This window comes from Rhineura floridana, chromosome 8 (genome assembly GCF_030035675.1).
Source record: "Rhineura floridana isolate rRhiFlo1 chromosome 8, rRhiFlo1.hap2, whole genome shotgun sequence".
In the NCBI taxonomy this organism is placed as follows: domain Eukaryota; kingdom Metazoa; phylum Chordata; class Lepidosauria; order Squamata; family Rhineuridae; genus Rhineura; species Rhineura floridana.
The window spans coordinates 55,342,819-55,352,432 of NC_084487.1; the positions used below are offsets into that span (position 1 = coordinate 55,342,819).

General features: G+C 45.5%; 1 non-coding gene across 1 annotated transcript; it reads right to left on the bottom strand.

Annotated features, from left to right (window-relative positions):
* Positions 1-9,382: 9,382 nt before the first annotated feature.
* Positions 9,383-9,454, bottom strand: TRNAD-GUC (transfer RNA aspartic acid (anticodon GUC)). The gene has a single exon. It is a non-coding gene; the product is annotated as a tRNA-Asp (tRNA).
* Between the last annotated feature and the right edge of the window lie 160 nt (positions 9,455-9,614).

Genomic DNA, 9,614 nt, shown 5'->3' on the forward strand with positions numbered 1-9,614 from the left:
TACATTTTGAACTCTCAATTCTCTCTGACTGTTTTGTGTATCACCATGAAAATTTAGAGGATTGTTAAGCAAGTGTTTCTGAGTTCAGGACTCTAAGTTTTGTAAGGTTTTCTTTGAAATAAGCTTATGGGAAGCATCAGAATGGCATGGGGGTATTTTAACACTGTGGAATGTGAAAAATCCTATAGTATACAGCCATTAATAAGTATTACAGGTAGAATGGCATCCTCAGCGATCCCACTTGCAGAAATCACACCAGCATCAATGCACAGTGTTGCCTTTGAATCTTATTTCCTACAGCAGAGGTCGGGAACATTTTTCAGCCCTAAAGCTGCTTTTATTATGGACAACTTTCTAGGGGCCACATGCCAGTGGTGGGTGGGGCCACTGGCAAATGGGGGCAGGCATTACACAGGTCAGTTTCTACGTACACTCACACTTCCTTCACTATCATCCATCGGGGCAGGCAGGCAAAAAGCATTGTCATGAGTTCAAGGCTAGGCCAAAATACTCAAAGAGGCTGCAAAGCAGGGCTGATAAAGTGTGTGGCTCTGGAGGGTGTGTGGCCTGCGGAGAGTCCTGAGGGCTAGTTAGAGAGACCACATTTGCCCTCTGCTTGCCCCAAGGATCCTGCATCCCTATTCTAGAGGCTGCAGGGCCCATCATCATCATCATCATCATCAACAACATTATTATTATTATTATCATCATCATCATCAACAAAATTTATTTCCCACCCTTCCTCCCAGAAGGAGCCCAGGGTAGCAAACAAAACACTAAAAACACTCTACAGCATCTTAATAACAGACTTTAAAATATATTAAAATAAAACATCTCTGAAAACATTAAAACAAAGCATATTTTAAAACATATTTTTAAAAAAGCTTTAAAAACATCTTAAAAAGCAATTCCAACTCAGACGCAAACTGGGATAAGGTCTCTACTTAAAAGGCTTGTTGAAAGAGGAAGGTCTTCAGTAGGCGCCAAAAAGATAACACAGATGGTGCCTGTCTAATATTTAAGGGGAGGGAACTCCAAAGGTAGGTGCCACAACACTAAAGGTTTGCTTCCTATGTTGTAGGATAAGATGGTATCTGCAGGAGGCCCTCACCTGCAGACCACAGTGATTGACTGGGTATATAAGAGTTAAGATGATGTTTTAGGTATCCCAAACTTTGTATACCAAAACGAGAACCTTGAACTTGGCCCGGTAGCTGATGGCACCAGTGCAACTATTTCAGCAGCAAGGTGACATGTTGGCGATACCCTGCCCCAGTGAGCAATCTCTCCGCCGGATTTTGCACCAGCTGCTGCTTCTGGACCAATGCAAGGGCAACCCCACATAGAGCACATTACAATAATTCAGCCTGGAGGTTACTGGTTGCTGTAACCACTTGCTGGTGCTTTTCAGTTTGTGTAGTTTTCTGTTGATACACTTCTGCATATTCCACGGCAGACACAAGTAAGCAATGGGTTATGAAAAGCAGTTGCACAGACTACATAATAGTTAACATATTCACTCCAGACATGGATGGATGGACATGAAATGAATCTGACTTGACAAATATAATTGTATAGTAAATATCTTTCTAGGGATACTAAAAGCTTAATGTATTCTTAATGGCAAAAATTTAGTTCTAATCGTCTATCCATATGGTTACTGCACGTTCTCAGTTAACCAGATTCTATTCTCATTGTTTCCAACTTCCAGCAAGGAGAGTAATTTTTAACTGTTTCAGAAAACCAGCCCAGTCAGCTTGAAACTAACCGGTTTTATACCAGCCCGTGCTTAAGTGGGGTAATGCCTTATTTTTTGCCAATGTCACAAGAGAAGGGAATTCTTGTTTTCCATTGTCTACAACCGTTTGTGACTCCTGTGATATTACTGGTAATAAAGACCTGAATTTTTGATTGATTTCCTGACACTCATTTCATGCTGCATGATTTTGTGACTTCATAGCTCACTGAAAGGAAATAAAATATTCATTTCTATTTTCCCCTGAAAGTTTATTTTCACTATTGTTGTTTTTAATATAAGGTTTAAAAAGAATGCTTGGGAAAATAATGTTGCCGCACATCACATTTGCTTATCTACTAGGTATTTTGTTGGTTGCTGTGCCTTTGAACACCTCTTAAGATATCCTAAGCAAATTTTGCATGATGGCTCCTGAGATAAAGGAGCAGATTTTCATCTCTGTGTGGATATAATTGGATACCATTTTGAATTAGACTGAACATTTTGAAACTGTACTGAGGTTTTTAGTTTCTTAGGATTCTCAAGCAAAGCTGAGTACGAGGCTGCTAGTTTTTAAATAACTGCCTTTCTCCATCCATATCATAAATACCACAAAGAAAAGTGCTACACATTATAGCAGAGATAAAAATTACACAAGATTATTTTGTTTTACTGCTTCCTATTCCAAAATTGAATAAAAACACAGCCAATTGTTTTTTGGAACTATGGTTTCCAACTGATTCCCCTCTTTTTATAAAACCCCAAATTTTCTTGAACCAATTGTTAACCTAAGGAGTTAGGACTCAGGAAGCTGCCTTGTGCTGACCCATTTAGCTCAATATTGTCTGTTGACTCTCTGGCAGTGACTCTTCCAGGCACTGAGACAGGAGTTAAAACATACTAGGTTTTTAATTTACTGTATTTTTCAAAGTGTGTATTCTACTTTTCCCCACTAGGTGGACTCAAAGCAGCTCAAAATGTAGCTGTCATTGAAAGCAGCAAAAAGTTGATACACCAGTGACTTGCACATCTGTTTCTAAGTAATGTGCAAAGGAGGTAATATGCACATCTCTTATTTCTTTATTAATAATATTTATTAGTTGCTTTAGCAGCAAAATGTCCTCTCTTCAAAGCAGGGGCCTCACGAAAGGGAGCCCTTCTTCTTGGGCCGGCCCAGCTGGAAGCTTGGGAGGCGCTTTCTGGTCTCCACCAGCCACCTGCCGTAGCTCTTCCTGGCAGGCCCGAACTCAAGCAGCAGTGACGAGATGACCAAAGATGCCAACGTGTCTCCAGGAAAGTCCTGCTCATGAGTCCGCTGAGTGAAGAAGCTCTTTGGTGGAGCTGGGGCAATAGGTGACAACGGCGAGCGTGGGGAGCAGATTGAGGATTGTTGTTGTTGTCTCCTTTCATTTGTTGGGATGGTGTTTTTGTGGGTTGGTTTCTCTCATGTTCCCCTTCTCTGTGAGGAAAAAGCCCCTCAGAAAATGGAACCGCGGTTGCGGCAGCCAGAACCAGGTCAGCCTTCAGGTGCCCCTCAGCCGGCTCCTTTCCTGGAACAAGGCTGCTTCGATGACAAGCAGGAGGCAGCTGCTGCTCAGCCAAACTGATGGTCCGAACTCCATCATTCTCCAGTTTCTCCTGACCCGCTTCCACACCGCCGCGTCGGTAGCATCTTCTGTCGGGGACGGGGTGGGTGGGTGGAAGCAGCCACCACCGCCATCACCACCACCATGTGTACAAGCTCTAGAACCCGCTTCTAAAATAAACAATGGAGTAGTAGGGCAGTCGAGGAATCGGCTCGAGAGATCTAACACGGCATCTAACATGGCATCTCTTGGTGTTCAAATGTGCAGAGGAAGTTCTCTTGGTAGTTCTGCCACCTTCAGAAGTGCAAGGAATGGCAGCCCAGGAAAAATATGGCAAAGATGAATAGAACTTTCAACTCCAGGAAATGGAGTTTTAGACTCTTAGGAGGCCCACTGTGAATTGTTTGCAAGGCACTTTGAGGGTAAAGTTGCTCACCTCCATAGCAGTCTTGATGCTCCATCCACATCTACTGTAATCCCCAATGAGATGTCCAGTGCAATGTCTGCTGCAACTTCTTGGGAACGGTTTCAGTTGATGCGGCCTGATGACATAGACAAGGTGCTTGCGTTGATGTGGCCAGTAATGTGTCCTCTTGACCCTTGCCCTTCTTGGCTTATTAAAGCTTGCTGAAGGGGTTTGACCGAGTGGATCCAGGGTGTGATCAATGCATAATTGCGGGAGGGAGTGGTTCCAGCCACCTTGAAAGAGGCGGTGATCTGACCACTCCTAAAAAAGCCCTGTCTGACAATGATCCAGCCCCTGTCCTGCCTCTCTGTGGTGTCGCTCACACCATCACTTATACCTCCTCCAGAGGAGGAGGAATCAAAGACTCAACCAGAGGTGGTGTCAGAGGAGGTTCTGGCTGAAGTGCCTCCATCCATATTGCCAAGGACTCACAGGCAGATGTGCAGGTGTGAGCAGATAGCACCTGCTTTTCAACCTGATTGTAGGAATCCCCACTTGCTAACCCAGTCCTGTTCCAATAAACCTTTCTCTCACAAATAGAAAGCCCACCCTGAACCTACTTAAAGGGTCTCAAGGGGATGTTCAATTGCTGCAACAACATCTTAGTTTGAGTAGTCATGCCTAAATATGCTGTGTAGAGATGCAGAGTCCTGAATAACCTATAAGCTGACCTATAAAACCCTCTATTTATTTATTTATTTATTAAATTTATTAGTTGCCCATCTGGCTGGTTGTCCAGCCACTCTGGGTGACGTACAAGATAAAACAATACATTAAAACATTAAAATTTAAAACCATAATCAGTAAAAAACCTAACCCACCCCAAAAGCCTGCCTGAAGAGCCAGGTCTTCAAGGCCCGGCGGAAGCTTATCATAGAAGGGGCATGGCGGAGATCATTTGGGAGAGAGTTCCACAGGGTGGGGGCCACTATTGAAAAAGCCCTCTCTCTAGTCCTCACTAGTCTAGCTGTTTTAACCGGTGGGATTGAGAGAAGGTCTTCTGAGGCTGATCTTGTTGAGCGGCATCCCTGACGATGCTGGAGGCGCTCCTTCAGATAGACTGGGCTAAAACCGTATAGGGTTTTAAAGGTCAAAACCAACACCTTGAATTGGGCCCGGTAAACAACCGGTAGCCAGTGCAACTCCTTCAGCACTGGAGTGATGTGATCTTGCCGGCGGCTGCCTTTAATCAGACGAGCCGCCGCATTCTGTACCAGTTGCAGCTTCCGGACCGTTTTCAAGGGTAACCCCACGTAGAGCGCATTACAGTAGTCTAGGCAAGAGGTGACCAGGGCATGTACTACCGGTGGGAGCAGATGGTTGGGAAGGTAGGGGCGCAGCCTCCGTATCAGATGGAGTTGATACAGCGCTGCCTGGCTCACAGCCGAGACTTGAGCCTCCATGGTCAGCTGGGAGTCAAGAATGACCCCCAGGCTGCGGACCTGGTCTTTCAGGGGCAATCGTACCCCATTGAGCACCAGGTCCACATCCCCCAGCCTTCCCTTGTCTCCCACAAACAGTACCTCGGTTTTGTCAGGGTTCAGCTTCAGCTTATTCCTTCCCATCCAGCCACTCACCGACTCCAGGCACTTGGACAGGGTTTCTACAGCCAACCTCGGTGAAGATTTAAATGAGAGATAGAGCTGCGTGTCATCCGCATACTGATGACATTGCAGCCCAAATCTCCTGATGATTGCCCCCAGCGGCTTTATATAGATGTTGAACAGCATCGGGGAGAGGATGGAACCCTGTGGCACCCCACAAGTGAGAGGCCAAGGATCCGAAACCTCATCCTCCAATGCCACTCTTTGGTACCTACCAGAGAGGAAGGAATGGAACCACTGCAATACAGTGCCCCCCATGCCTAACCTCTTCAGGCGGTCCAGGAGGATAACGTGGTCAACGGTATCGAAAGCTGCTGAGAGATCAAGGAGGACAAGGAAGGTGCATTCGCCCCTATCCCATGCCCTCCTCATATCATCTACCAAGGCGACCAAGGCTGTTTCAGTCCCATGTCCAGGCCTGAAGCCCGATTGAAATGGATCCAGATAATCCGCTTCTTTCAAGTGCGCTTGCAACTGTTTTGCCACCACCCGCTCAATCGCCTTGCCTAAGAATGGCAAATTTGAGACTGAGCGAAAGTTGTTCAGATCTTGGGGATCCAAGGAGGGCTTCTTTAAGATTGGTTTTATTACTGTCTCCTTGAGCGATGATGGCATTACTCCCTCTTTGAGAGATGTATTTACCACCATCTTGATCCCCTCACCCAGTCTATCTTTGCAGCTCATAATGAGCCACGATGGGCAAGGATCGAGTAAGCAAGTGGTTGGCTTTAAGGTTGAAAGCACCTTGTCCACTTCATCAGATGGAAGAAGCTGGAACCGATCCCACACCACCAGAGCACCACTGGTCACCTCTGGCTCGCTCACTGTGTCCACAGCGCACGGAATAGCACTCTTAATACGATCGATTTTCTCCGCAAAGTGTTTAGCAAACTCGTCACAGGAGGCCTTAGCATGTTCCATTGGTTCCGGAGCAACTGGACCGACCAGGCTCCGGACCACTTGGAACAGTCTCCTGGGACAGCACTCTGCAGATGCAATAGAGGCAGCATAAAAATCTTTTTTTGCTGCCCTTATTGCCACATGATAGGCTGCCGCAGCCGCTCTAACATGTGTCCGATCGTCGTCAGAGTGAGATTTCCGCCACCGGCGCTCTAGCCGTCTCACCTCCCGCCTCAGAGTTCGCAACCGTGGGGTGAACCATGGTGCCGTCTGAGTTCTATTCAGGGGGAGAGGGCGTTTCGGAGCCACCCGGTCTAATGCCCTGGCGATTGCGGCATTCCACCCCTCCACCAGGGTCTCAGCCAAGTGGCTGTGTGCATGCTCCAGAGAATCCCCAAGCGCATTCAGGAATCCATCAGGATCCATCAGACGCCTGGGGTGGACCATTTTAATAGGTCCTCCACCCCCACGGAGAGTTTGTGGCACCGAAAGGTCCATCCTCCCCAAGTAGTGGTCTGACCATGACAAGGGGGTGATGGATGTACCCCCAACTTTCAGATCACTCCCCTCCTCTCCCGAGACAAACACAAGGTCGAGTGCATGACCGGCTACATGGGTGGGCCCCATTGTAATAAGGTGCAGCTCCCAGGAAGCCATGGTTTCCATGAAGTCCCGAGGCGCCCCAGTAAGGATGGCCTCTGAATGTACATTGAAGTCCCCCAATACCAGCAGGTTTGGGGACTGTACACGCACAGCCGAGACCACCTCCAGCACCTCAGCCAGGGAGTCCGTCGTGCAGCGGGGTGGGCGGTACACGAGCAGAATCCCTAGACTGCCCTTTGGGCCCAACCTCCAGTACATGCAATCTGCCACCTTGGTCTCACAGAGAGTAGGTCTGGTGAGAACCAGGGACCTTCGGTAAATAACCGCCCCTCCCCCTCCCCGACTACCGACCCTCGGCTGCTGTGCATACGAGAACCCAGCCGGACACATGGCAGCAAGAATAGGAGCAGCAGCCTCATCCAGCCAGGTTTCCGTAATACATGCCAGGTCCACGCCCTCATCCAATATCATATCATGGATGAGGGATGTTTTTTGGGCAACAGACCTGGCATTGCACAGCAGCAGTCAAAGGCCAGAGTATGGAGTCAAGCATCCCCCAGCTGTCTGTTGGCTCTGGACAGGCCCGGAACAGGGGACAGATATTATGCATCTCTCCCTAGTTCCTCTTACCTGACGTGACCTCTAAGCTAAGATTCCACATTAAACAAAATGAAGAAAAACACACCAGTAAGTCTGAGTCTGAATCCAAAGGGGCTGGCCAGGACAAATGCACTAATGGGTAACCAGCCCCAAATAGCTTTCTCAATGAGGATGGGATGCAAATTTTAAAATCAGCTATTGGAAAATGACAGTACTGTGAATATGCAAGTCTGCTTGATCTCGTGATGCCATGTGTTTAAAAATCAGTCTCTGTATTCAATGCAAAGCAGCAAATCAACTACATATAAACACAAGTATCACAAGAAAAAGGAAGTTAGCCACAGTTCTGAGGAACTAAAAAGAATGGTTTCAAAATGAGTGGTTTTAGCACTTAAATTTCAACATCCTAGGTGAACAACCAACTCATTGAGAAAGCAAAATTAAGTAAGCAACTGACAAGGAGTACAATGCTTATCATATAAAGTTAACACAAAGAACACCATTAATTTGCTAGAACAAGATTGGGGTGTGTGGTCAAAGACAGTTGTTACCTGATTTTCTTAATCAAGCATTGAATAGCTAGTAGGGACCTTGAGAGGTAAGAGGCTTCTATTTACAATTTACAGTTCAGGCACTCCTTTCTCCCACTGACTTCCATTCAGAGGAACAAAAATGATAGCCAATGAACACATGGCAGATAAAACCTTCCATTGACAGATGGTCTGACAAACTTTGGAACAGTGCCTTGCTGGAAAAATGTACCCATGACATAAGTTACCAAAGGTCAAACAAAACCAGACTCTTTTTCAGCCTGTTGGCAACCATTTACTTCTTACACAACAAAATCCAGACATCAATCAATTAATGTTATTTATAGTCAACTGGTCACAAATACATAAGGTTAAATGCACAAATGTATAACAAGAAGGAAGTCTGGCAAAAACCACAAAATATTAAAATACATATCAATTAATATAAATATAGTCAGACAATCATGAGTGGTCTGGTCAAAGTAGCCAGGTTTGGAAATTTTGCCACAACAAAGTCAAATGCACCACAGGAATCACCAACACTCTACATATTGATCTGGCTGGCTTGACCTTTCTTCTGTGGTGGGATCTTCAGGTCTGCCTACAGAAGCACCTGCATAGATTTTAAAAAAGAGGCTCTGTACTCACATTCAGTTGGTCTTTTGGCTTGCTGTTTATATTTATAACATATTTTTACAAAAAATGAATAAAAGTTTAAATAAACAACCAGTTAGGTACCAATGACCTGGACACTAGGATCTTTGTATGTGCCAACATTAATGATTTATTGAAGGAAAAAGGGAAGGGGCTCTGCATCCAAGCCCCAACTCAAGCCACTCCAACAGGTGATCAGTCCAGTCCAAGCTAACAGTATCAACCAGCAGTCTGCTAAGGTTGTGAATGCAGTTCATAGTTAATCATTCACAATTAATGTTCATTACCAATCACAGTTATATGTTTTTAAAAGCACATTAACTAAAAAAAATTCTCCCCCCCCCCACCTGATGAAACAGGATGGTACTTTTTAATCAAGTAAGATGTACCAGGACCAATCTAAATCTAAAATATAAATTAATTAAATGTGCTTACAGCCCTAATGTATGCGCATCCTGTATTGCTTACACGTTAAAGATATAAATATCGAACCTGAATAACAGTTCAATTTCGTTGCTTTACAACTTAAATATCACAGCAATGGCAAACACCGTAAGAGTAATATTGGCACTACGTATATAAGCAGAGGCAAGCGTTACTGACAGCAGTAGACGAATTCTACCTGTTGGGGTTTGTTATGAATCTTTTCATAGTCGCTGTAAACAATACGCAGTACTGAGGTGAGAGAGGGAAAAATTCTACATCTCCCCGTCGGGGAATCGAACCCCGGTCTCCCGCGTGACAGGCGGGGATACTCACCACTATACTAACGAGGAACTATTTGTGTCACAGGCTTACTCTGTTCATTTAAAGACTTCCTCTGGAGTATTCGTGGTGTACAATAGGGTTAGTAATAGGTTAATTAACCGATCCAAACAGAAGCCATTGAGCGGTGCTTTTCCATGGTGAATCATGGGAATAACAGTCCGTTCTCCA